This window comes from Caretta caretta, chromosome 11, assembly GCF_965140235.1.
Source record: "Caretta caretta isolate rCarCar2 chromosome 11, rCarCar1.hap1, whole genome shotgun sequence".
Classification (NCBI taxonomy): domain Eukaryota; kingdom Metazoa; phylum Chordata; order Testudines; family Cheloniidae; genus Caretta; species Caretta caretta.
Genome location: NC_134216.1, coordinates 52,271,058 through 52,297,881, shown reverse-complemented (window position 1 = coordinate 52,297,881; position 26,824 = coordinate 52,271,058). Strand labels below are relative to the sequence as shown.

The following is a 26,824-nucleotide window of genomic DNA, read 5'->3' as shown; positions in this document are numbered from 1 at the left end:
GATGCTCCTTGCAGTATCAGGTCCTAATGATAAGAAACCAAAGTTGTTAATAGTTGGTCTTCAGAGTGAAGAATCTAGAAGTTATTTATGAAATAAGCCTGAGGTTGGTATTTAGACCAATATTATATAAAATATTTAATAATGATTTAAAGGAGAAAAGTTGCAAAATCTGCAGATGATTCTATGGGTGCATCTACATCGCAGGGTTTTTTTTTTGGCAGCACATATCATGCATACACAAATTGCCCCCCAGGATGGGTATAAGTAGCAGAGAAGATGGTAAGGCATGGATTAAAAATATATAAGCTAATTAATTTTATAAGCATTATCAACATTTTTTCATACTGTAGAGTAAAATAAGGGTAAAAGAATCTAATGCTTCATGATACAGTATAAGTTGATCAGCTGTGGGGGTCAAGAAGGAATTTTTTAGTACCCTGGTCCTCCCTCTGCACAGATACATGCATGTAAAAATATTGAATTTCACAGTTGGCACTAACAGAAGCTTCCATCTGCTTCTGGAGCATCAGCTATTGATCAGTTCTGGAGCCTGGATGCCAGACTCTATGGACATGTGTTTTGATCCAGTATGACAAATCCTATGCTCCAGTAGCTAATGTTTCTTAAAAGGACAAAAAGTAAAGGAAACAGAAGGGGACAATCCTATATTGTGCCTTGTGGACTTGGGCTGGACCTACATACAGCTAATTCTTAAGTAAATACAATGACATTTTTTAATGACAGTTGTTTCTTTTCACATAAAAAGATTGGCACTTGTTGGCAACACTATTTTTAATTCATAGTTAATTCTGAGGTTGTCAGTGCACTGTACAGAGTGATTCAAAATAACTGGATTCAAATCAGTGTTCTTTTGCAATCCCATTTTGAGGTTAAAGAGTTTGCTTGTTTCTTTTCTTTTTTGTTACTGAAATATTTAATGTGCACTGTTTAGCAACAGAGATATTAAAAATGAAGCCTGGAGGAGTTTTAATCACTCACATTTCTAATAAATCCCTCACTTATTCATATTCAGAAATAAGATTCTATCATACTGTACACAATAGTTCAATTTTCAAATTAGCAATGGAGTGCAGTTTGCTACTTAATTTCTGGTGTTTGGAATAGCTATAAAGCTGGCTTGAAACGGCATTTACCTTATTTCATGCATGGAAAGGTGATCTGGAAAGAAAAGTGATTCACTGATATTTTATTCTATAATTTTTACATTTTTTCATCCAGACAGTCATTTTTTTGTTAATGAAATCATTGCTTACTCATCAGCCTGTATGGTAAATGAATGATTCCATGAGCCAGGTTCATCTTTAGTGTAACTCTATTGAAAATGGTTGAACTCAGTGGTTGAATTTAATTGGATGTTATAACAGGGTTGAATTTTGGTCTGTTGTATTAAAGTTATTTTATATTATATTGCATTTTTAAAAATATTTTTCATATATTAAGCAGGCTTCTTATTTTTTGATATTGGAGTTACTGCTCTACATTATTAAGTTGTGAAATAAAACCTCACCCCAGAGAATTAAATGGAAAATTTAATCTAGCACTGCATCTCTTATGTAGGAATCTTCATTTCCTGGCCTAAACTATTGTGTAGTATTGATGTGCACTGTTGAACAGCTGGTACATTCCATCCCAGAAAGGTTGCATTTTGCTCGTGGATGAAGTGATTCCTATATGCAGATAGATCTAAATTCTGTCCTGAGGTACACCGCCCTGGAGGAGAGGAAGGTGATCAGGAACAATCAACATGGATTCACCAAGGGCAAGTCATGCCTGACCAATCTGATTGCCTTCTATAAGGAGGGAGTGATGGTGGCCAAGAAAGATGTTCACATGCCTAAACACCCAGAGCTGGCAGACAAGAATGTGCTCAACCTCTATGTCATGAAAGCCAGGCAGTCACTGAAATCGCGTGGCTACGTGAAGGAGCAGTTTGCTTGGAGGGGCACTTTTACTGGTATCTGACCAATGAGGGTATCCAATATTTGCGTGATTATCTTCATCTACCCCCTGAGATTGTGCCTGCCACCCTACGCCGTAGCCGCCCTGAGTCTGGCAGACTGTGGCCCAAAGGTCTGGAAGGTGAATGCCCTGCTTGTCTTACTCGGGGAGAGGCTGACAGAGATATCTACAGACACAGTACCGCTCCACTTGGTGCTGACAAAAAGGCTGAGGCTGGTGCTGGAGCAGCTACTGAATTCCAGTTTAGAGTTTGATTCGGTTGTGGACGTGGTCAGCCTCTTCAGTAGAATTCTCTGGTCATGTTTTTGTGTATAATAAAATAGGTGAAAATCTCAAAAAAAAAAAAAGATGAGATAACTGGCTGTGTGGATATGGGGAAAGCGGTGGACGTGCTATAACTTGACTTTACTCAACGGGTAGTGATCAATGGCTCAATGTCTAGTTGGCAGCCGGTATCAAGCAGAGTGCCCCAAGGATCGGTCCTGGGGCTGGTTTTGTTTAACATCTACATTAATGATCTGGATGATGGGATGGATTGCACCCTCAGCAAGTTCAAAGATGACACTAAGCTGTGGGGGACAGGTAGATATGCTGGAGGGTAGGGATAGGATCCAGAGTGACCAGGATAAATTGGAGGATTGGGCTAAAAGAAATCTTATGGGGTTCAAAAAGGACAAGTGCAGAGTCCTGACTTAGGACGGAAGAATCCCATGCACTGCTACAAGCTGGCGACTGAATGGTTAAGCGGCAGTTCTGCAGAAAAGGACCTGGGGATTACAGTGGACAAGAAGCTGGATGTGAGTCAACAGTGTGCCCTTGTTGCCAAGAAGGCTAATGGCATATGGGGCTGCATTAGTAGGAGCATTGTCAGCAGATCGAGGGAAGTGATTATTCCCCTGTATTTGGGACTGGTGAGGCCACATCTGGAGTACTGCGTCCAGTTTTGGGTCCCCCACTAGAGAAAGGATGTGGACAAACTGGAGAAAGTCCAGTGGAGGGCAACGAAAATGATTAGGGGGCTGGGGCACATGACTTACGAGGAGAGGTTGAAGGAACCGGGGTTATTTAGTCTGCAGAAGAGAAGAGTTAGGGGGGATTTGACAGCAACCTTCAACTACCTGAAGGGGAGGTTCAAAAGAGGATGGAGCTCGGCTGTTCTCAGTGGTGGCAGATGACAGAACAAGGAGCAATATTCTCAAGTTGCAATGAGGGATGTCTAGGTTGGATATTAGGAAAAACTATTTCACTAGGAGAGTGGTGAAACACTGGAATGGGTTACCTAGGGAAGTGGTGGAATCTCCATCCTTAGAGGTTTTTAAGGCCCAGCTTGACAAAGCCCTGGCTGGGATGATTTAATTGGTACTGCTTTGAGCAGGAAGTTGGACTAGATGACCTCCTGAGGTCTCTTCTAACCCTAATCTTCTATGGGTATGTCTACACTACGAAATTAGATCGAATTTATAGATGTCGATTTTTTAGAAAGCGATTGTGTGTGTCCCCACTAAGCGCACTAAGTCGACAGAGTGCGTCCACAGTACCATGGCTAGCATCGACTTTCAGAGCATTGCACTGTGGGTAGCTATCCCACAGTCTCTGCCACCCATTGGAATTCTGGGTTAAACTCTCAAAGCCTGATGGGGCAAAAACATTGTTGCAGGTGGTTTTGGGTACATGTCGTCAGTCGCCCCTCCCTCCGTGAAAGCAACGGCAGACAATCATTTCACGCCTTTTTTCCATGTGGACGCCATACTGCTTTCAGCAGATGGTGCAGAAGGACTGCTAACCATTGTCATCGAACCACCGCTTCCGCTGCAACTTTGCTCTCCTGCTCTTGCCTTGATAGCGAATTTCTCCATGTTGGCTGTCATGGGCTCCCACTTCCGCTGCAACTCTGCTCTCATGAATCCACCTCGCAGGTCCTCTCGTTGTTCTCTATAAATATCTATTCTTGTGGTATCCATCATCAGCCACTGCTTCCGCTGCAACTCTGCTCTCCTGCAGATGCCATACCACAGCAAGCATGGAGCCCGTTCAGATCACCGCAGCAGTTATGAGCATTGTAAACACCTCGTGTATTATCCTGCAGTATGTTCAGAACCAGAACCTGCAAAATCAGGCGAGGAGGCGACGGCAGCGCGGTGACAAGAGTGATGAGGACATGGACACAGACTTCTCTCAAAGCACGGGCCCCGACAATTTGGACATCCTGGTAGCAATGGGGCAGGCTCACGCTGTGGAATGCTGATTCTGGGCCCGGAAAACAAGCACAGACTGGTGGGACCGCAGAGTGTTCCAGGTCTGGGATGAATCCCTGTGGCTGCGAAACCTTTGCATGCATAAGGGCACTTTCATGGAACTTTGTGACTTGCTTTCCCCTGCCCTGAAGCGCAGGAATACCAAGATGAGAGCAGCCCTCACAGTTCACAACCGACTGGCGATAGCCCTCTGGGAACTTGCAATGCCAGACAGCTACCGGTCAGTCGGAAATCAATTTGGAGTGGGCAAATCTACTGTGGGGGCTGCTGTGATCCAAGTAGCCAACACAATCACTGAGCTGCTGCTTTGAAGGGTAGTGACTCTGGGAAATGTGCACGTCATAGTGGATGGCTTTGCTGCAATGGGATTCCCTAACTGTGGTGGGGAGATAGACGGAATGCATATCCCTATCTTGGGACCGGACCACCAAGGCAGCAAGTACATAAACCGAAAGGGGCACTTTTCAATGGTGCTGCAAGCACTGGTGGATCACAAGGGACGTTTCACCAACATCAGTGTGGGATAGCTGGGAAAAGTACATGATGCTCGCATCTTCAGGAACTCTGGTCTGTTTGAACAGTTGCAGGAAAGGTACTTTCCAGACCAGAAAATAACCATTGGGGATGTTGAAATGCCTATAGTTATCTTTGGGGACCCAGCCTACCCCTTAATGCCATGGCTCATGAAGCCATAGACAGGCAGCCTGGACAGTAGTCAAGAGCTGTTCAACTACAGGCTGAGCAAGTGCAGAATGGTGGTAGAATGTGCATTTGGATATTTAAAAGGACGCTGGCGCAGTTTACTGACTTGGTTAGACCTCAGCGAAACCAATATTCCTATTGTTATTACTGCTTGCGGTGTGCTCCACAATATCTGTGAGAGTAAGGGAGAGACGTTTATAGCGGGGTGGGAGGTTGAAGCAAATCGCCTGGCCACTGATTACACACAGCCAGACACCAGGGCAGTTAGAAGAGCACAGCAGGGTGTGCTGTGCATCAGAGAAGCTTTGAAAACCAGTTTCATGACTGGCCAGGGTACCGTGTGACATTTCTGTTTGTTTCTCCTTGATGAAAACTTGGTTCACTCTACTTCCCTGTAAGCCATCCAACCTCCCCTCCCCTCTTCGATCACCACTTGCAGAGGCAATAAAGTCATTGTTGTTTCAAACTTATGCATTCTTTATTAATTCATCACACAAATAGGGAGATAACTGCCAAGGTGGCCCAGGAGGGGTGGGGGAGGAGGGAAGCACCAGGTGGGGTGGTGGAGGAGGGGAAGACAAAGCCACACTGTACTTCAAAACTAACTGAATGCCAGCCTTCTGTTGCTTGGGCAGTCCTCTGGGGTGGAGTGGTTGGGTGCCCGAAGCTGCCACCCCGCCCTCCGCTGCCACATTCTTAAACATCTGGGCGAGGAGGCTATAGAACTTGGGGAGGAGGGTGGTTGGTTACATAGGGGCTACAGTGGCGGTCTGTGCTCCTGCTGCCTTTCCTACAGCACAACCATACGCCGGAGCATATCACTTTGATCCTTCAGTAGCCTCCGCATTGCATCCTGCCTTCTCTCATCACGCTGCCGCCACCTATCATCTTGATCCCACCACCTCTCCTCTTGCTCTTGCCACCTCTCCTCTAGTGCCTCGTGTTCATTTTGTGCTTTCCTGGATTCTGACATTGCTTGCCTCCATGCATTCTGCTGAGCTCTTTCAGTGCAGGAGGACTGCATGAGCTCAGAGAACATTTCATCATGAGTGCATCTTTTTCACCTTCTTATCTGTGCTAGCCTCTGGAACAGAGATGATAGGGGAAGCGTTGAAACGTTTGCAGCTGTGGGAGGAAAAAAAGGGAGAGTAGTATTTAAAAAGACACATTTTAGAGAACAATGGGTAGACTCTTTCACAGTGAACCAAGCTGTTAACATTACATAGCACATGTACTTTCGGTACAAGTTTGCGCCCCCCCAATTCTCTGGGATGATCGCTTCACCCCTCCCCCCACTGTGTGGCTAACAGCGGGGATGATTTCTTTTCAGCCACAGGCAAACAGCCCAGCAGGAATGGCCACCTCTGAATGTCCCCTGAATAAAATTCCCCTATTTCAACCAGGTGACCATGAATGATATCACTCTCCTGAGGATAATACAGAGAGATAAAGAACGGATGTTGCTTGAATGCCAGCAAACACTTGGACCATTCGCTGCCATGCTTTGTTATGCAATGATTCCAGACTACGTGCTACTGGCCTGGCCTGGTGAAGTGTCCTACCATGGAGGATGGAATAAGGCTGCCCTCCCCAGAAACCTTTTGCAAAGGCTTTGGGAGTACCTCCAGGAGAGCTTAATTGAGATGTCCCTGGAGGATTTCCACTCCATCCCCAGGCACGTTAACAGACTTTTCCAATAGTTGTACTGGCTGCGAATGCATCCCAAGTCTTCAGGGCAAATTAATCATTAAACATGCTTGCTTTTAAAACATGTATTATATTTACAAAGGTACACTCACCAGAGGTGTCTTCTCCGCTTTCAAGGTCCGGGAGCCCACCTTGGGAGGGTTGGGAGGGTATTGGCTCCAGGGTGATAAACAGTTCCTGGCTGTCGGGGAGAACGGTTTCATCCTCCTCCTCATCATCTTCCTTGTCCCCCAAATCCTCATCCCTGTTGCGTGAGACTCCTCCCCACGTATAGGGGTGGGGTAGTGGTAGGGGCACCACCTAGAATTGCATGCAGCTCGTCATAGAAGCGGCATGTCTGGGGGTCTGACCCGGAGCGGCCGTTTGCCTCTTTTGATTTTTGGAAGGTTTGCCTGAGCTCCTTAAGTTTCACACGGCACTGCTGTGGGTCTCTGTTCTAGCCTCTGTCCTTCATGCCCTTGGAGATTTTTTCAAATATTTTGGCATTTCATCTTTTGGAACAGAGTTCTGATAGCACGGATTCATCTCCCCATACAGCGATCAGATCCAGTACCTCCCATTCGGTCCATGCTGGAGCTCTTTTGCGATTCTGGGACTGCATGGTCACCTGTGCCCATGAGCTCTGCATGGTGACCTCTGCTGATGACCTCGCCACGTTGGCCAAACAGGAAATTAAATTCAAAAGTTCCCAGTACTTTCCTGTGTACCTGGCTAGTGCATCTGAGTTGAAAGTGCTGTCCAGAGCGGTCACAATGGAGCACTCTGGGATAGCTCCTGGAGGCCAATACTGTCGAATTGCATCCACACTACTCCAAATTCGACCCGGCGATGTCGATTTCAGCACTAATCCCCTCGTCAGGGAGGAGTACAGAAATCGATTTTAAGAGCCCTTTAAGTTGACAAAAATGGCTTCGTTGTGTGGACAGGTGCAGGGTTAAATTGATCTAACACCGCTAAGTTTGACCTAAACTCATAGCCCTGGTCTACACTAGGACTTTAGGTCGAATTTAGCAGCGTTAAATCGATGTAAACCTGCACCCGTCCACACAATGAAGCCCTTTATTTCGACTTAAAGGGCTCTTAAAATCAATTTCCTTACTCCACCCCTGACAAGTGGAAAGCGCTTAAATGGGCCTTGCCGGGTCGAATTTGGGGTACTGTGGACACAATTCAACGATATTGGCCTCCGGGAGCTATCCCAGAGTGCTCCATTGTGACCGCTCTGGACAGCACTCTCAACTCAGATGCACTGACCAGGTAGACAGGAAAAGAACCGCGAACTGAATCTCATTTCCTGTTTGGCCAGCGTGGCAAACTGCAGGTGACCATGCAGAGCTCATCAGCAGAGGTGACCATGATGGAGGCCCAGAATCGCAAAAGAGCTCCAGCATGGACTGAACGGGAGGTACGGGATCTGATCGCTGTATGGGGAGAGGAATCTGTGCTATCAGAACTCCGTTCCAGTTTTCGAAATGCCAAAACCTTTGTCAAAATCTCCCAGGGCATGAAGGACAGAGGCCATAACAGGGATCCGAAGCAGTGCCGCGTGAAACTTAAGGAGCTGAGGCAAGCCTACCAGAAAACCAGAGAGGCGAACGGCCGCTCCGGGTCAGAGCCCCAAACATGCCGCTTCTATGATGAGCTGCATGCCATTTTAGGGGGTTCAGCCACCACTACCCCAGCCGTGTTGTTTGACTCCTTCAATGGAGATGGAGGCAACACGGAAGCAGGTTTTGGGGACGAAGAAGATGATGATGATGATGAGGTTGTAGATAGCTCACAGCAAGCAAGCGGAGAAACCAGTTTTCCCGACAGCCAGGAACTGTTTCTCACCCTGGACCTGGAGCCAGTACCCCCCGAACCCACCCAAGGCTGCCTCCTGGACCCGCCAGGTGGAGAAGGGACCTCCGGTGAGTGTACCTTTTAAAATACTATACATGGTTTAAAAGCAAGCATGTTAAAGGATTAATTTGCCCTGGCATTCGCGGCTCTCCTGGATGTACTCCCAAAGCCTTTGCAAAAGGTATCTGGGGAGGGCAGCCTTATTGCGTTCTTCATGGTAGGACACTTTACCACTCAGGCCAGTAACACGTACTCGGGAATCATTGTACAACAAAGCATTGCAGTGTATATTTGCTGGTGTTCAAACAACATCCGTTCTTTATCTCTCTGCGTTATCCTCAGGAGAGTGAGATATCATTCATGGTCACCTGATTGAAATAGGGTGCTTTTCTTCAGGGGACACTCAGAGGAGCCCGTTCCTGCTGGGCTGTTCGCCTGTGGCTGAACAGAAATGTTCCCTGCTGTTAGTCACGGGGAGGAGGGAGGGTTGAGGGGGTAGCCACGCGGTGGGGGGAGGCAAAATGCGACCTTGTAACGAAAGCACATGTGCTATGTATATAATGTTAACAGCAAGGTTTACCCTGAAAGAGTGTAGCCACTGTTTTATAAAATGTGTCTTTTTAAATACCGCTGTCCCTTTATTTTTCTCCACCAGCTGCATGTGTTTCAATGATCACAGGATCTTCTCCTTCCCAGAGGCTAGTGAAGATTAGAAAGAAAAAAAAACGCACTCGTGATGAAATGTTCTCTGAGCTCATGCTGTCCTCCCACACTGACAGAGCACAGACGAATGCATGGAGGCAAATAATGTCAGAGTGCAGAAAAGCACAAAATGACCAGGAGGAGAGGTGGCAGGTTGAAGAGAGTAAGTGGCAGCCTGAAGACAGGGCTGAAGCTCAAATGTGGCGGCAGCGTGATGAGAGGAGGCAGGATTCAATGCTGAGGCTGCTGGAGGATCAAACCAGTATGCTCCAGTGTATGGTTGAGCTGCAGCAAAGGCAGCTGGAGCACAGACTGCCACTACAGCCCCTCTGTAACCAACCGCCTTCCTCCCCAAGTTCCATAGCCTCCACACCCAGACGCCCAAGAACGCGGTGGGGGGGGGCACAGGCCAACCAGCCACTCCGCCACAGAGGACTGCCCAAAAAAAAGAAGGCTGGCATTTAATAAATTTTAAAGTTGTAAACTTTTAAAGTGCTGTGTGGCATTTTCCTTCCCTCCTCCACCACCCCTCCTGGGCTACTTGGTAATCATCCCCCTATTTGTGTGATGAATGAATAAAGAATGCATGAATGTGAAGCAACAATGACTTTATTGCCTCTGCAAGCGGTGATCGAAGGGAGGAGGGGAGGGTGGTTAGCTTACAGGGAAGTAGAGTGAACCAAGGGGCGGGGGGTTTCATCAAGGAGAAACAAAGAGAACTTTCACACCGTAGCCTGGCCAGTCATGAAACTGGTTTTCAAAGCTTCTCTGATGCGCACCGCGCCCTCCTGTGCTCTTCTAACCGCACTGGTGTCTGGCTGCGCGTAACCAGCAGCCAGGCGATTTGCCTCAACCTCCCACCCTGCCATAAATGTCTCCCGCTTACTCTCACAGATATTGTGGAGCACACAGCAAGCAGTAGTAACAGTGGGAATATTGGTTTCGCTGAGGTCTAAGCAAGTCAGTAAACTGAGCCAGCGCGCCTTTAAACGTCCAAATGCACATTCTACCACCATTCTGCACTTGCTCAGCCTGCAGTTGAACAGCTCCTGACTACTGTCCAGGCTGCCTGTGTACGGCTTCATGAGCCATGGCATTAAGGGGTAGGCTGGGTCCCCAAGGATACATATAGGCATTTCAACATCCCCAACAGTTATTTTCTGGTCTGGGAATAAAGTCCCTTCCTGCAGCTTTTGAAACAAACCAGAGTTCCTGAAGACGCAAGCATCATGTACCTCTTCCAGCCATCCGACGTTGATGTTGGTGAAACGTCCCTTGTGATCCACCAGAGCTTGCAGCACTATTGAAAAGTACCCCTTGCGGTTTATGTACTCGCGGGCTTGGTGCTCCGGTGCCAAGATAGGGATATGGGTTCCGTCTATGGCCCCACCACAGTTAGGGAATCCCATTGCAGCAAAGCCATCCACTATGACCTGCACATTTCCCAGGGTCACTACCCTTGATATCAGCAGATCTTTGATTGCGTGGGCTACTTGCATCACAGCAGCCCCCACAGTAGATTTGCCCACTCCAAATTGATTCCCAACTGACCGGTAGCTGTCTGGCGTTGCAAGCTTCCACAGGGCTATCGCCACTCGCTTCTCAACTGTGAGGGCTGCTCTCATCTTGGTATTCCTGCGCTTCAGGGCAGGGGAAAGCAAGTCACAAAGTTCCATGAAAGTGCCATTACGCATGCGAAAGTTTTGCAGCCACTGGGAATCGTCCCAGACCTGCCACACTATGCGGTCCCACCACTCTGTGCTTGTTTCCCTAGCCCAGCATCAGCGTTCCACAGCATGAACCTGCCCCATTAGCACCATGATGCATGCATTGTCAGGGCCCATGCTTTCAGAGAAATCTGTGTCCATGTCCTGATCACTCACGTGACGGCGCTGATGTCGCCTCTTCGCCCGGTATCGCTCTGCCAGGTTCTGGTGCTGCATATAGTGCTGGATAATGCGTGTGGTGTTTAATGTGCTCCTAATTGCCAAAGTGAGCTGAGCGGCCTCCATGCTTGCCTCGGTATGGCGTCTGCACAGAAAAAAGGCGCGGAACGATTGTCTGCCGTTGCTCTGATGGAGGGAGGGGTGGCTGACGACACTGCTTACAGGGTTGGCTTAAAGGGAATTAAAATCAACAAAGAGGGTGGCTTTACATCAAGGAGTATTTCAGGCAGGACTTCATGGAGGGTTCCAATAAGAAATGATGCACCTAAGTAATTGTTCTTATTGGAACAAGCAGGTTGGTCTAGCCTCTGATTGATACATGGCTAGATTTACCTCGCTGCACCTTCTCTGTGAGTGACTGCAGTGTGACCTAGAGGAATGAGTCCCCTAGACGGCGGAGAGGGGAAGCAAATGAGTACAAAACAAATCTGGTCTATTTCTTGTTTTGATACACGCCATCTATCTTTTACATCTTTGGCTGGCAGCAGAGGGTGCAGAAGGACTGCATGCCATCCGCATCTCATGGCTGCTCAGCAGAAGACGGTGCAGTAGGACTGCTAGCCATCCTCATCTCTTGCCTGCCTGGCAGAAGATGGTACAGTACGACTGCTAGCAATCCGTATCGCCTGCCTGCTCACCATAAGATGGTTCAATAGGACTGACTGCAGGACTAAAGAGAATGACCTGGTCAAGTCACTCCAAATTTAGTCTCTGCGCCCATGTCTGCCCAGGCGCTCCTGGCCGACGTGGCCAGGAGCAACTCGGACATGATGATGACGGCTACCAGTTGTATTGTACCGTCTGCTGCCACAAGGCAATGGGTTGCTGCTACTGTGTAGCAATGCAGTACCACGTCTGCCAGCACCCAGGAGACATACGGTGACGGTTACCTGAGCGGGCTCCATGCTTGCCATGGTATGGCGTCTGCACAGGTAACTCAGGAAAAAAGGTGCGAAATGATTGTCTGCCCTTGCTTTCACGGAGGGAGGGAGGGAACGGGGGCCTGACGATATGTACCCAGAACCACCCGCGACAATGTTTTAGCCCCATCAGAGTGCTCCATTGAGACTGCTCTGGACAGCATTCTCAACTCAGATGCACGATTGTTTGCCATTGCTCTGACGCAGGGAGGGGTGACTGACAGCGCGGCTTACAGGGTTGGCTTCAGGGAGCTAAGATCAACAAAGGGGGTGGCTTTACATCAAGGAGTATTTCAGGCAGGACTTCACAGAGGGTTCCAGTAAGAAATGGTGCACCTAAATTATTGTTCTTATTGGAACAAGGAGGTTAGTCTGGCCTCTGATTGATACATGGCTAGACTTACCTCGCTGCACCTTCTCTGTGAGTGACTGCAGTGTGACCTAGAGGAATGAGTCCCCTAGACGGGGTGGGGGGGGGGGAAAGCAAATGAGTACAAAACAAATCTGGTCTATTTCTTGTTTTGATACACGCCATCTATCTTTTACATCTTTGGCTGGCAGCAGAGGGTGCAGAAGGACTGCATGCCATCCACATCTCATGGCTGCTCGGCAGAAGATGGTGCAGTAGGACTGCTAGCCATCCTCATCTCTTGCCTGCCCGGCAGAAGATGATGCAATAGGACTGCTAGCAATCCATATCGCCTGCCTGCTCACCATAAGATGGTTCAATAGGACTGACTGCAGGACTAAAGAGAATGACTTGATCAAGTCACTTCAAATTTAGTCCCTGCACCCATGTCTGCCCAGGCGCTCCTGGCCGACGTGGCCAGGAGCACCTCGGACATGACGATGACGGCTACCAGTCCTATTGCACCGTCTGCTGCCACAAAGCAATGGGTTGCTGCTACTGTGTAGCAATGCCGTACTGTGTCTGCCAGCACCCAGGAGACACACGGTGACAGTGAGCTGAGCGGGCTCCATGCTTGCCGTGGTATGGCGTCTGCACAGGTAACTCAGGAAAAAAGGCGCAAAACGATTGTCTGCCCTTGCTTTCACGGAGGGAGGGAGGGAACGGGGGCCTGACGATATGTACCCAGAACCACCCGCGACAATGTTTTAGCCCCATCAGGCACTGGGATCTCAACCCAGAATTCCAATGGGCAGCGGAGACTGCGGGAACTGTGGGATAGCTACCCACAGTGCAATGCTCCGGAAGTCGACTCTAGCCTCGGTACTGTGGAAGCACTCCGCCGCGTTAATGCACTTAGAGCATTTTGTGTGGGGACACACACACTCGAATATATAAAACCGATTTCTAAAAAACCGACTTCTATAAATTCGACCTAATTTCGTAGTGTGGACATACCCATAGTGTAGACCAGGGCTAAGATTCTATACCCATCCAATCACATACCTCTACAAAAGGTGCCCAAACAAGCGTAACTCCAAACAGCTCAGATGATTCAGTTGAGGAAATATTCTGGTTCAAAAAGCTAGATTTAGATCATTTGCTAAAATCTAAAGAGCTGTTGCTGTACAAAACTGTTTCACACAATCAAGTGGCACTACTACCAATATGGGCCTGGTGAAGAGCCAGACCGCCTAATGCAAGAGAGTAGGCAAAGAAGAAAAGTCTATCATCAGTTGGCATAATATTGCACTTTTCTTGGCATTCTGGTTGAAAAGTATGATCTAATTTCCTGGGATTACTCTGGTCTGTTCCAACTGCATGGAGTTTGTTGGAGTATTTTTAATTCCATAGGCAAAACATGCTAGAAGATGCCTTCTCTTACAAGCTTATGCTCAAATAAATTGTTTAGTCTCTAAGGTGCCACAAGTACTCCTCGTTCTTTTTTCTCTTCCAAGTGTAAATTATGAAATTAAGCAACAATTAATTGATCTTGTGGTATAAGAGTAATCAAATTTCTGCTTAGTAAGATGATACTCCACCCTTATTCAAAGAAGTAGGATATGTTTATTTCAGGCTGTATCACTCACAGCATTATGCTCAATGAAGTGCAGGACTCCCCCCATGTGGTATCGCTACTCATATATGGGAGGACATAGCCATGGACGAGTTTGTCATTAGAAATTTTTTGTTATAAGATTTATGATCTTCTATCAATGGCTCTGTTATGAGTCAGTCTTTCTATGGTGATTCTGACAATTCAAAATATTTAGTCACATATTTTCTATTGATTTCCATAAAGCTGCAGTTTTCTTGAGCTAGTGCTTCTGTGTAACTTCAATATGCGTATGCCTTGAGTTAATAGAATAAGAGGATAGCAGAGGTAAGTCATTCCAAGAATGTTTGGCTTAATGAGGTTGGTCATATAGCTGGTTAAAATTTTTCAAAACAAAGTCTTTTTAATCTCCAAACCTGCATAAGGCAGTGGTCCTGTGGTCATATAATTAAAAAACTATCATAACGCATATGAAGAAAGGGACTGAATTATGGTTGCACAGGCAACCTGAATTCTGACTTTTCCTAACTTTTGAGTGCTTGATTTTGCAATCTTAATAATGTTTGTTTAGCGCAGTGGTTTTGGATATAATATATAATATTGTAGACAGGTGCATATGAAAAATAGGTGTATAGCATATAGTACATATTTATTAATTCTATTAGTTCTTTTACCTATGGTATTATGTTCTCTTTAGTATCCTAGTAGCTGTGAAATTATTGCCAAGAATAACTTAGATTGAAAGATCTTTCTTAGTAAACGTGGTCACATGGCAATCAGTATTAGCTGAAACACAATGTACTGTACATACTTTTAAGCCCTAAGTAATAAAAATTCTTGAAGGAGCCAACCAAAGTCCTTAAGATTGACTTCCATGCCCTGATATCAGCATCATTAAGTGTTGGTAAAACAGGACCATCCTTTTTCCTGACTCTTTTGATGGAGTTGGAATTAGAGCACGGTAATTTCTTAAAAATGAAAAACAAACAACATTTCTATCAAAGTGTGTGTTTTCAGAGTCTTCCTTTCAGTGGCCAGGCTTGCTACAGGAAAGGCTCCTTGTTTTCTGTTGTCCCCTCTGGTTGAACAAATGAGGGTACCTACTGAATTTAAACACGATTTGGTGGGTTTTTCCTGAGCACAACTTCCTTGTGGTGGCTTCCACCTCAAGATAGGTGTGAAGGCAAGAAAGAAGGATGTGGACTGTCTGCCTTCAATACTCTTTTCTATTCACTGAAGGAGAACATATCTTGATGGCTGTCTTTGCTGAGTCCATCTACCTTCATACTATTTAAACCATTGGCAGAAGAGGGGGACAGCATGAATCTGCCTTTTTTGAACAGGACATACTCTGAAACTGCATTGAGAGCTCCTCTAAAATCAGTCATCCTCAGATCTAGTAATGCGGTATAATACAATGGTATGATATGATTATCATTCTCTTGCAGCTAATCTTACATTCTAAAATGGTACCACAGCATTGCACCAAGATAGTATGTACCACTTCCAATATGTCCTGCCCGAGAGCTTGAAATCCTGGAAAAAGCAGTAAAAGTGAGTGTCACGGGGTCCACTCACCGCAGGTGGCACCTCCTCCTGGTCGGTCTGGGAATCAGCTCTCTTCAGTTCCAACGCCCCCTTCTGCTTCTTGCTGTATGCTTTATTGCCGCTCTCTCTCACAGCAACTCCATCTTCGTGCCTTGGCCCTCCAGCCAGGTCATTCTACATGCTTCCTCCATCTGGGGTATCAAAATCTTTCCTCACTATCAGTTTCTGGCCATCTTCCCATTTACTGCCCCCATGCCACTCCCTCAGTTGTTGGCAGGGGAACCCAGGCCCACCCTCTACTCCAGGTTTCAGCTCAGGGACCCTTTTGTCAGCAGCCAACATGTGTTCACTCCTTGACTTTACTACCTTTCCCTGAGCCCTTTCCTTACCTTCTAGCTCTCCCCCTACCTCTGGGTTTGCCAGCCTCACAACTCCCTCTTCCCAGGGAGTAATTGTAAGCTGGTGGTTCTCAACCAGTAGTATATGTAACCCTGGGAATATGCAGAGGTCTTCCAGGGGGGTACATCAGTTCATCTAGATATTAGCCTAGTTTTACAACAAGCTACATAAAAAGCATTAGCAAAGTCAGTACAAACTAAAATTTCATACAACGATTTGTTTATACTGCTCTATATACTATACACTGAAATGTAAGTACAATATTTATATTCCAATTGATTTATTTTATAATTATATGGTAAAATTGAGAAAAAAAGCAATTTTTCAGTAGTAGAGTGCTGTGACACTTTTGTATTTTTATGTCTGATTTTGTAAGCAAGTAGTTTTTAAGGGAGGTGAAACTTGGGGGTACGCAAGACAAATCAGACTCCTGAAAAGGTTGAGAGCCGCTGCCCTAAGCTATTTTTTCTGTAGCCCCAACCACACCTCCCTTCTCCCAGGGAGTGACTACAGCCTTTCTTCCAGCAGCTCTCAGCTACCAGGCTTTATATAGGCCCCCCCTTCTGAATCCTGTCCATCTGAGCCTCATTTAATTTATCCCTGCTCCCTGGCTCCTCCTCCATGTGCACCCTGAGGAGTTAATTGGCTCAGCTAGCCACCTTAACCCCTTCAGGGCTTGTGTTGGGTGGATACCCCAACACAGTGAGCAATGGTGGCTGTACTAAATGTTTCCCCAAAGGGAAGATGGGGAGATTTAGGAGGAATGTGTTAGTGTTAAGGTCACCACTAAGTAAGTTGCTCGGTCTTTGTGTTCACCCTGTTGCATTACCTGCAAACAAACAGACCCTCAGTTAGTTGAAAGGTCACAAATTTGAAATTGATAAAAATAAATATTTTAATGCAATGTGCAACTCACTGATACATAAGATTATGGAGGCTAATAACTCAAAAAGACTAGATGGTACTCAAGTCTGACCCATTATGGCACTCCTTTGTTTCCTGCACTGGGTCTTTTATATGTGTTGCTGTGAAGAGAACCAACACAGAGCACCATTTCTTTGCATTCAGGGGTGTAGAGTCCTCCATGAGGCTTTTCCATGGCCTGTCATCTTTTCCAACACAGCAGAACTGCTGTGTCTATACTGTGTAACCCTTCTGCCAGGCCGAGTTGATAGCGGCAAGGGCCGGGTTCAGTACACAGGGGTTCCCTCTCATCAAAGCAAATGCAAAACTGGCTCAAGCCCCCACCCAATGACCTGAGAAAATCTTACACACACCCCTGGGCACCTCGAAGAGGCAATACTTCCCCTCTCGCAAGCACAGAGTCTCGGTGTAGCAGAGAATCTTTAATTAAAGATGAGGTAAACAACATCAGCATTAAATTGGGAGAACACCACAACTAGGGTTCATCAACCAAACCATGAGCAAAGCCCCACCCCAGCAAATTGGGCCATGTCCTTTCCCTCGGGTTCTTGGGTCCCACAACCCAAACGCCTCTTGAGTCCAGCGATCCAAAAATCACCCGAAGTCCAAAAAGTCCAACATCCCAAAGTCCAGCCCCAGAGTTCAAAAGTTCATCTGCAGAGTGTTACTCCTCAGTCTGGGTGAAAATGTATGTGTGTGGGGAGGGGGTTGGGGGGGGAAGAGGTAAGGGGCACCTTATGTGATCTGAAGCTGACTGCCCCACAGCTCCATAGGGCTTCATTCTGCTCCGCTCCACCAGCCGTCCCATGAACTGCTCCGCATCCCACAAGCAGCTCCCGCTGTCCCATGAACTGCTCCACCAGCCAGTCCACAAACTGCTCCACTCCGCTCTAGATCTTCAGGCTCCCCACTACTTAACACAGTGCTCAGCTCTTAGTAATTTTAGCTCTTTAGTGATTTCAGCTTGTAGTAGTGGGAGCCTCAGTGCTGGCGCACCATAAGGCCAAAGGGAATTCAGCTCAGCATCTGTAGCTAGACTCCTAATAGACCCAAAATTAGCTCTGATGTTCCACAGCGGAGAGAGACAGAGGTGCAGTTGATGTTTCAGGCCCTCACAAAGGGGCCCACACCACCAGGTACTAATACCTGTCTCCAGCCTCTCTCCAGTCACAGAGTTTTGGAACCCATATAGCTTGCCTAGCAAGTGCTACTTAGTTGATGGTGAGTCCCTCCATCATAACAAAAGGCCAAGTACAGTTCCACTGTCCTTGATTCCCATAATCAGGGTAATAACAATTTATTCTTCCTGCCCCAATAACAGAGACACTGGGGATCCCACAGAAGCCAAAGTGACCATTTGGGCAGCTATGGCCTCATTCTAGGTGGGGTGGGTGTGCCTATGCAAATGAGATCGGCCCATGAAGTTCTTTTCCACAACTTGCCACACCTCACCACCAAATGTCAGGGTGGAGCTCATCCTGACTCTGTTTACAACTTTACCTAAACCTTGCACATCTGGGCAAGGATATTAGCTTGGCAGGATTTCCCTCTCACTATATAAGAACAGCATCTGCCATTACTAGTCTTTCTAGAAAACAAATGACAAAGTTTTTGATTCTACACAGTGCTGAGCATTCTGGCCACAATTGAGAAAATACTTGGGCAGTTTTTAACTTTAAGCATTTGAGTTATTTCATTAAAGGCTATGTAAATTATACTATGGGGAAAAGTTTGTCTACATTTAATTAAAATACACATGGTATAGTACCTTATAGTCCTTATATATTTTCCCAACTCTTTCCCCAGCTGCTGTTCCTGTTTTATTCAGTTTCTCCTGCTGCTCAGAAAGCAAAATGCATGACTGTAGGCGCGTTCGGCCAGGGGTCATCACTCTCCGGGGCGGCGGGGAACCAGACCACCTCACTACTTCTGTCAGGTATGTCGGGGAATTAGCCTGCCTGAGCAAAGAGTTCAATAGCAAGGCCCTGGCTCCTGGCTCCGAGCAGCCTGGGAGAGGGGGAGACTGCCACCCGCGAGATGGGTGGCAGAGGGGACGCAGGCCCACCCACTCCACTGCATCTCAGCCTGGGGCCCTAGCAGCGACAGAAGACCCACTGCTGTGTCAGTGGGGTTCCTGGCCTCAACACACTGACATTGGCTCTGGCAGTGTTGCAGCCTGACTAGGGCCAGCTGCCCCTGGGCTACTTCCTACCTCCCCCTCTAGAGGTACATGAGTCCGGCCAGCGTCCTCCAAGGGGTTACACACCATGGGCTCCTCAGGGTAACTGGTGCTTGGTTGGCTTGGTGGCTCCTTGGGGTAACTGGCGAACGACAAGCTTGGCAGCATCTCTAGGCTCAGGCTAGCATCAGGCATTGGCTGGTCTGGCCAGTCCTCGGGTCGGCCGCCGATTGCCACAGTCTCCCATCTGGGAGCTCTGCCACATGCATCTGGCCTCTCCAATAGCTGTGTTTCAACTGAGCCCTGGGGTCAGGCTTTTATACTTCTGGTCCTGTGCCTTGACCTCTGAGGGGCGGGTGCAGGGTTCGCTGGCTCCGCCCACTTTGGCATCCAGAGAGGCTCCTCACTCTCTGGGATGGCGGGGAATCAGACCGCCTCGCTACAATGACATAAAAACCTAAGAATGGCCATACTAGGTCAGACCAACGGTTCATCTAGCCCAGTATCCTGTCTTCCAACAGTGACCAGTGCCAGGTGCTTCAGAGTGAATAAACATAACAGATAATCAAGTGATCCACCCCCTGTTGCACAATCCCAACTTCTGGCAACAGAGGCTAAGGACACTTCAGAGCATGGTTTTGCATCCCTGCCATCCTGGCTAATAGCCAATGATGGACCTATCCTCCATGAACTTATCTAGTTCTTTTTGAACCCTGTTATAGTCTTGGCCTTCACAACATCCTCTGGCAAAGAGTTCCACAGGTTAACTGTGTGAAGAAATACTTCCTTTGGTTTATTTTAAACCTGCTGCCTATTAATTTCATTTGGTGACCCCTAGTTCTTGTGTTATGAGGAATAATAACACTTCCTATTTACTTTTGCCACACAAGTCATAATTTTATAGACCTCTGTCAATCCCCCCTTAGTCGTCTCTTTTCCAAGCTGAAAAGTCCCAGTCTTATTAAGCTCTCCTCATATGGAAGCTGCTCCATACCCCTAATCATTTTTGTTGCCCTTTTCTGTACCCTTTCCAATTCCAATATATCTTTTTTGAGATGGGGCGATCAGAATCTGCATGCAGTATTCAAGATGTGGGCATACCATGGATTTATAGAGAGGCAATATGATATTTGCTCTCATATTCCCTTTCTTAATGATCCCCAACATTCTGTTCACTTTTTTGACTGCCGCTGCCCACTGAGTGGATGTTTTCCGAGAGCTATCCACAATGACTCCAAGATCTCTTTCTTGAGTGGTAACAGTTAATTTAGACCCCACCATTTTATATATGTAGTTGAGATTATGTTTTCCAATGTGTGTTACTTTACATAACCTCTTATTCCAGAGTTCCTGTTAATGCTTATTATTCTGGCAGGAATGCCCTCACAACTGCTTCCCCTTCTTCCATCAAATGACCCTGGAGACCAAAGTACTGATTCTTTAAGGGGATCAGAATACTTTTGATTCCTACTAAGTGGAGTCAGGGGGAGCTGAGGGTGATGAGCTCAACCCCCACCCAGGTGACTGGTAGTCAAGAAACCTAAAGAGTCATGTACACCACAGAAATAGTTTAGCTTTGTGGGACAGCAGTATCATATGCTATTGCTTTACAATTTCAAGAACAAAGGTTTTTAAAAGTCACTTTAAAATGGTGCTGCTTCATACTTTCATTTTGTTCTTATTATGTGTCACATTGCTATATCCCATACCATCTATCACATGCAGAATTTGAACACTCAGCCAATCTCAGCCAATTATAGCCCACTGACAGGACAGAAAAGCAAGCACAGGCTACTAACATGACTGTGAGTGGGTGGAGGAGCAGACATTGCCACAGGCTTCCAAGTTAAAAAAATGATTACTCACCTTCTCATAACTGTTGTTCTTCGAGATGTGTTGTTCATATCCATTCCAATTAGGTGTGTGAGTGCCGCGTGCACAGTCATCAGAATGTTTTTCCCTTAGCAGCATCCATTAGGTCAGCTGTGGAGCCCCCTGGAGTGGCGCCTCCATGGCAGTGAATATAGGTACCTGCCAACCCGCTGCCTCCCCCAGTTCCTTCTTGCCGGCTACTCCAACAGAGGGGAAGGTGGGGATTTGGAATAGATATGAGTGACACATCTCGAAGAACAGCAGTTACGAGAAGGTGAGTAACCAGTTTTTCTTCTTTGAGTGTTTGCTCATATCGATTTCAGTTAGGTGACTCCCAAGCCCTACCCCAGAGGTGGGGTCGGAGTTATGGAATCGCTGACTGAAGCACCGCTCTGCCGAATGCTGCATCATCTCCAGCATGCTGAGTGATGGTGTAATGAGAGGTGAATGAATGAACCAAGGACCATGTCGCCGTCCTTCAGATCTCTTGAATAGGGACCTAGGCAAGGAATGCTGCCAATGAGGCCTGCACCCTTGTGGAATGCACCGTTAGTGCCAGGGCTGGAACCTGGGCTAACTCGTAACAAGTCTGGATCCAGGCCCTCCTGTCCTTCCAGCTCTCTGGTGTCATCCTGAGATCCTCTGTGATGAGGCCGGGAGTCCTTTCATCCAGTCTGCCACTGCTACGAACAGCTGGTTTGACTTCCAAAATGGTTTCGTGTGCTTGATGTAAAAAGCCAGCGCTCAATGAACATCCTGTGTGTGGAGCCTCTGTTCTAGGCTACTGTTGTGAGGCTTAGGATAGAATACTGGTAGAAAAATGTCCTGTGTGGTGTGGAATTGGGACACCACCTTTGGAAGAAAGGCCAGATGAGGTCTGAATTGCACCTTGTCCTTAAAGAAAACCATGTGGGGGGTGTCGGAGGTGAGAGCCTTTAGCTCAGACACCTTCCTTGCTGAGGTAATGGCAACCAGGAAATCTAACTTCCATGATAGGTAGAGGAGCAAACAAGTTGCCACAGGTTCAAATGGGGGCCCCATTAGTCTGGAGAGGAGCAGGTTAAGGTCCCATGCTGGAACCGGTTGTCTAACTTGCGGGTACAGACGTTCCAGACCCTTAAGGAGATGGCCGACCATGGGGTTGGCGAAGGAATGCCCAGCTGCTCCTGGGTGGAAGGCCAAAATGGCTGCCAGGTGCATGTTGATGGATGACGGTGCTAGACCCTGCTATTTCAGGTGCTCCAGTATGAGCAGTATGGGCATCTGTATTGGGGGTGTGCGGCCCTGAGTACACCAGAATGTAAACCTCTTCCACTTAGCCAGGTAGGTAGCCCTAGTGGAGGGTTTTCTGCTACAAAGTAAGACCTCCCTCACTGACTCCAAGCACATGAGCTCTATGGGGTTTAGCCATGAAGCTTCCAGGCTGTGAGATGGAAGAACTGGAGGTTGGGGTGGTGAAGGCGATCAAGTCCGGGAACAGTGGCAATGTGATCACGGCATCCACTGACAGGTCCAGGAGCATGGTGTACCAGTGTTGGCGAGGCCGCACTGGTACCACCAGTATAGCAGCTGCCTTGTCTCTGCAAATCTTGAGCAGGACCTTGTGTATGAGTGGGAATGGTGGGAATGCACACAGAAGACATCCCATCCAGGGGAGGAGGAACGTGTCCGCAAACGAGCAAGGGTTGTGCTTCTGAAAGGAGCAGAATTACAGGCACTTTCTGTTGCCTCGTATGGTGAATAGATCAGCCTAGGGAGTTCCCCACCTCTGGAAAACATTGTGTATGATGTCCAGGCAGATAGACAATTCATGGTTGTGGAAGAATCTGCTGAGATAGTCCACTAGCTCGTTCTGGGCACCTGGGAGGTAGGATACTTCCAGGTGAATGGAGTGGGCAATGCAGAACTCCCACAACAGGAGGGCTTCCCAGCATAGGGGAGAGGAATGGGCACCACCCTGCTTGTTGATGTAAAACACTGCAGTTGTAGTGTCTGTCATAACTGCCACACACTGGCCTTGAAGCTGGGCCTGGAAGGTTTGGCACACTAATCGGACCGCCCTCAACTCTTTGATGTTGATATGAAGCGAGGGACTGTCCTGAGACGAGAGGCCTATATCTGAATGTCTCCCAGGTGTGAGCCCTATCCCAGCACTGATGCGTCCATTACCAGGGACAAAGAGTGCTGGGGTCAGTTGAAGGGGACTCCCTGGTACACCTTTTGAGGGTCGAGCCACCATCGGAGGAACTCGAGGACTTGCACCGGAATGGTGACCACAGAGTCTAGGCTGTCGCACCTCGGATGGTAGACCAATGTAAGGCAAGCTTGGAGAGGTCTGAGCCTCAGTCTGGCATGCTGTACCGCGTACATGCATGCTGCCATGTGACTGAGAAGACTCAGGTACCCCCTTGTTGTAGTAGTAGGGTATTGTCTGAGGCCTTGTATGATGTCAGTCATTGCTGGAAGCGAGCTTCCAGCAGGAACGCCCCAGCCCAGATCAAGTCCAACACCGTACCGATAAACTTTATTCTTTGGGTCAGTAGCAGGGTTGACTTGTTCACATTGAGCAGGAGACCCAACCTGTTGAAGGTGGATCTGACGAAGGATAGCTAAGACTCCACCTCTTCCTTGGTATACCCCCTGAGCAGCCAGTCATACTTGCGCCTGCCATTCCTTCCCTGCTTTCTGTAGGAATCCTGGCTCAGATGAGGGGGACAGGAGCACTGTTGCAGCTGGGGCTTAAAATGTTTACGTTGGGTTGCCAGTGTGTGCATGCCCAATGACTTCATAGTAGCCCGGGAGTCTGTAAGGCTGTGCAGTCTGGAGTCCATTTGCTCCATGAAAAGGCCTGTACTGTCAAACAGCAGGTCCCGTAGTGTCTGCTGCACTGCCGGGGGAAGCCCAGATGCCTGAAGCCATGAGCTTCTTCTCATAGTGATGCCTGAGGACAGGGTTTGCGCGGACTCAGTGAGGCCTATAAAGAGGTACATGCCACTGCCTTGCCTTCTTCCACTATTGCCACAAACTCTGCTCTCGAGTCCAGTGATACCAATTCTTTAAACTTCAACATGGAGGTCCATGAATTGAAGTTGTACCTGCTGAGGATAGTTTGCTGGTTAGCTATCCTCAACTGCAGCCTCCCAATCGAATGGACCTTTTGGCCAAAAAGGTCCATCTTTTTCGACTCCTTAGACTTTGGAGTCAGTCTATGTTTCCCTGGTCTCTCCTTCTCGTTCACCACAGACACAACCAATGAGCAGGCCTGGTGCGAGAAGAGGTACTCGTACCCCTTTGAGGGTACAAAGTATTTCCTCCCCACCCCCTTGACTGTCGGGGGAATGGATGCAGAGGTTTACCACAGAGTTTTAATGTTATTTTTGATTGTATTTATGATGGGCAGAGCAGCCCTGGATGGCCCTTCTGGTGTCAAAATGTTGACCATGGGGTCCTCAGACTCAACCACCTCCCCTGCCTCCAACCCCATGTTGCGGGCAATCCTGCATAGCAGGTCCTGATGGGCCCTGCTATCAATGTGGGGTGGTCCCAAGGATGAAGCCCTTGCCAGGGCTTCATCTGGCGACGAAGCCGACGAAGCCAGAGGTGGCGCCGGGCCCTCCTGTCATTCCAGCTCTCTGGTGTCATCCTCTTTGGCACTGTGGCTCTCGGTGCCAATCCTCTTAGCAGGTGCTGGGGATGAGTGCTGTTCGGCCGGTGCTGGGGACCGGTGCCGCTCAGCCGGAGCCGGTGCCACTCTATCTGTGCTGGGAACCAGTGTCTCGGTGCCAGTGATGGGGAGCAATGCCTAAATAGAACTGAGGAACCCCATCTGGAAACTGATGCCGGAGAACAGTGCCACGATGGTGGTGTCAAACAGCAGTGCCATGGGGGGGTGGTGCTGTGTTGGTGAAGGTCACTGCCTCATCATGGCAGGTTTTCTTCTAGACGGTGCTGCTCACTGTGGCACCGGAGGCCTGTCTCTGCCAGCCAGAGACTGAGGAGCCGTCATGGCAATCAGATCCCTCATGGCCTCAAAAATATCTGGGGTGGAGAGGAGCTCCAATTCCTCCACCTGGCACTCCCAGTCAGGAGAGTCTATGGGCACCGGACTCCTTTGAGGGACCAAAGTCCACAGTGCCATCTCCTGTAACTCTGGCACTGGGTGCTCCTGCATTGGACGCACTCCGGTCACACCAGCTGGCACTGCTGTCTTTGGCACAGGGGAGCGGCCCCTGTCCGTCTTCCTGTGCCGCTTGTGCAGCACTGGGGAGTGGAAGCGGTGCTAAGTTGCCTCCATGGACTTTGGTGCTGGGGAGCATCGGTGTCGAGGGTCTCTTTGGCTATAGGCCTTCCTTGGCACTGTGTTACACATGGAGGCTGGAGCATTCCGCATGGATGTGCTCAGGGCCGGAGGCTGTCGGCCTGGGGCTGTCTGAGGATGAAGAGCTGCCTCCATCAGGTTCTGCTTGAGCCTGAAGTCTTGCTCTTTCTTCATCGTTGGGTGGAACACCCTGCAAACTTTGCACCTCTCTGTCTGGTGCGCCTCTTCCAGACACTTAAGGCAAGAGTTGTGGGGGTCACCTGTTGGCATGGGCTTGTGGCAGATTCCGCGGGACTTAAACCCGTGGGACTGAGGCATGCCCCAGAGCCCAGGGGAAGGGCATGGGGTGGGGGGTACACAACACTCCAACTATTCCTATCACTAACTAACTTAACTAACTAGTTAACAACTATAAACTAAGAACTATGAGCTATAACAAGTAACAAGCTAAGGGAAGCACTTGTAAAGCAAGCAACCACAGTTCCAACGACCGCCACTGGCGGTAAGAAGGAACTGAGGAGGTGGCAGGTCAGCAGGGACCTATATTCACCACCATGGAGGCGCCACTCCAGGGGGCTCCACAGCTGACCCGATGGGTGCTGCTAAGGGAAAACTTTCCGACAACTGTGCACGAGGCACGCACACACCTAATTGGTATGGATATGAGCAAACACTTGAGGAAGAACACGCACTTATTTGCAGGTGAGACAGATGAAGAAACAGCATGGCTAATACTGCTCAGCGCTGCTCTTGACTGTGACCTTTCTGGAAGTTTAGTGTAGGGAAACTCACACACATCAAATATTAACACAACTGAGACCATTATACTTTTGTTTTGGTTGGCAGATGGAGATGATGGGGGTTGTTAGATGGGTCAGCTCTCAGTTTTTTTCTAGCACATTGGAAGGCTTGATTCTGCAAGGTTAAATGGGATTTGAGTGTACCCTGCACCTCACAGGAGATGCTCAGAACCTGCTAGGATCTGGCCCAGAACTTCACCTGGCTGATTCACCTGAAACATAACTCTATGGAGTCCCTGGATTACCCCCTGCCTCCTGCAGGACTGCTCAATCCCCACAATGCCCTGTGGAATCTCTGCCCTACCTCCCACTCTGATCTGAATACTGTATGAATCACACTCCACCCACAGGATATGTCTTTATGTTTTCCAAATTTACCCAAGGATCTGTACAAAGTTAAATGTAGGGGTTTTTTTATGTGTTTCCATTACGTTTTACTCTTAGTGTTCTTGTGTGTTGCCCATTATTGAATCTAGCCTCCTATCACATCATTCCTTCCCACTCCAGTCTGATAATTATGCCATGAAACCTCGTTTGTCCGCTTCTCCCACAGTCATGGCCGTGCTTTTGTCCATGCTTTCCCCTCTGGATTGCTCTCTCTAAGTTGGTCTGCCTGGACCTTTTAAATTCAAACCTTTCCTTATTGCTCACACTTGTCTGTTAGAAATGAGTCAGTGATGACATTTCAATCTTTATTCATGCTAATCCTCCCCTCCTCCACACACACACTTTTTGTTTCCTGGTGATCCGCACTAATCTTTGCTGA

General features: G+C 47.9%; 1 protein-coding gene across 17 annotated transcripts in view; it reads right to left on the bottom strand.

Moving 5' to 3' along the window:
- LOC125645067 (uncharacterized) overlaps positions 1-26,824 on the bottom strand; it is a 69,514-nt gene that overhangs the window by 18,047 nt on the left and 24,643 nt on the right. For 12 of the 17 annotated variants that reach the window (XR_012664404.1, XR_012664403.1, XR_012664405.1 and 9 more), the window contains exon 2: positions 15,597-16,794. The exons of 3 other annotated variants lie outside the window; for them this stretch is intronic. The gene's annotated coding sequence lies outside the window, so the exon portion shown is untranslated. The remainder of the gene's footprint in view (positions 1-15,596; positions 16,795-26,824) is intronic. 2 more of the 17 variants (XM_048870000.2, XM_048870001.2) reach the window with 2 other exon arrangements.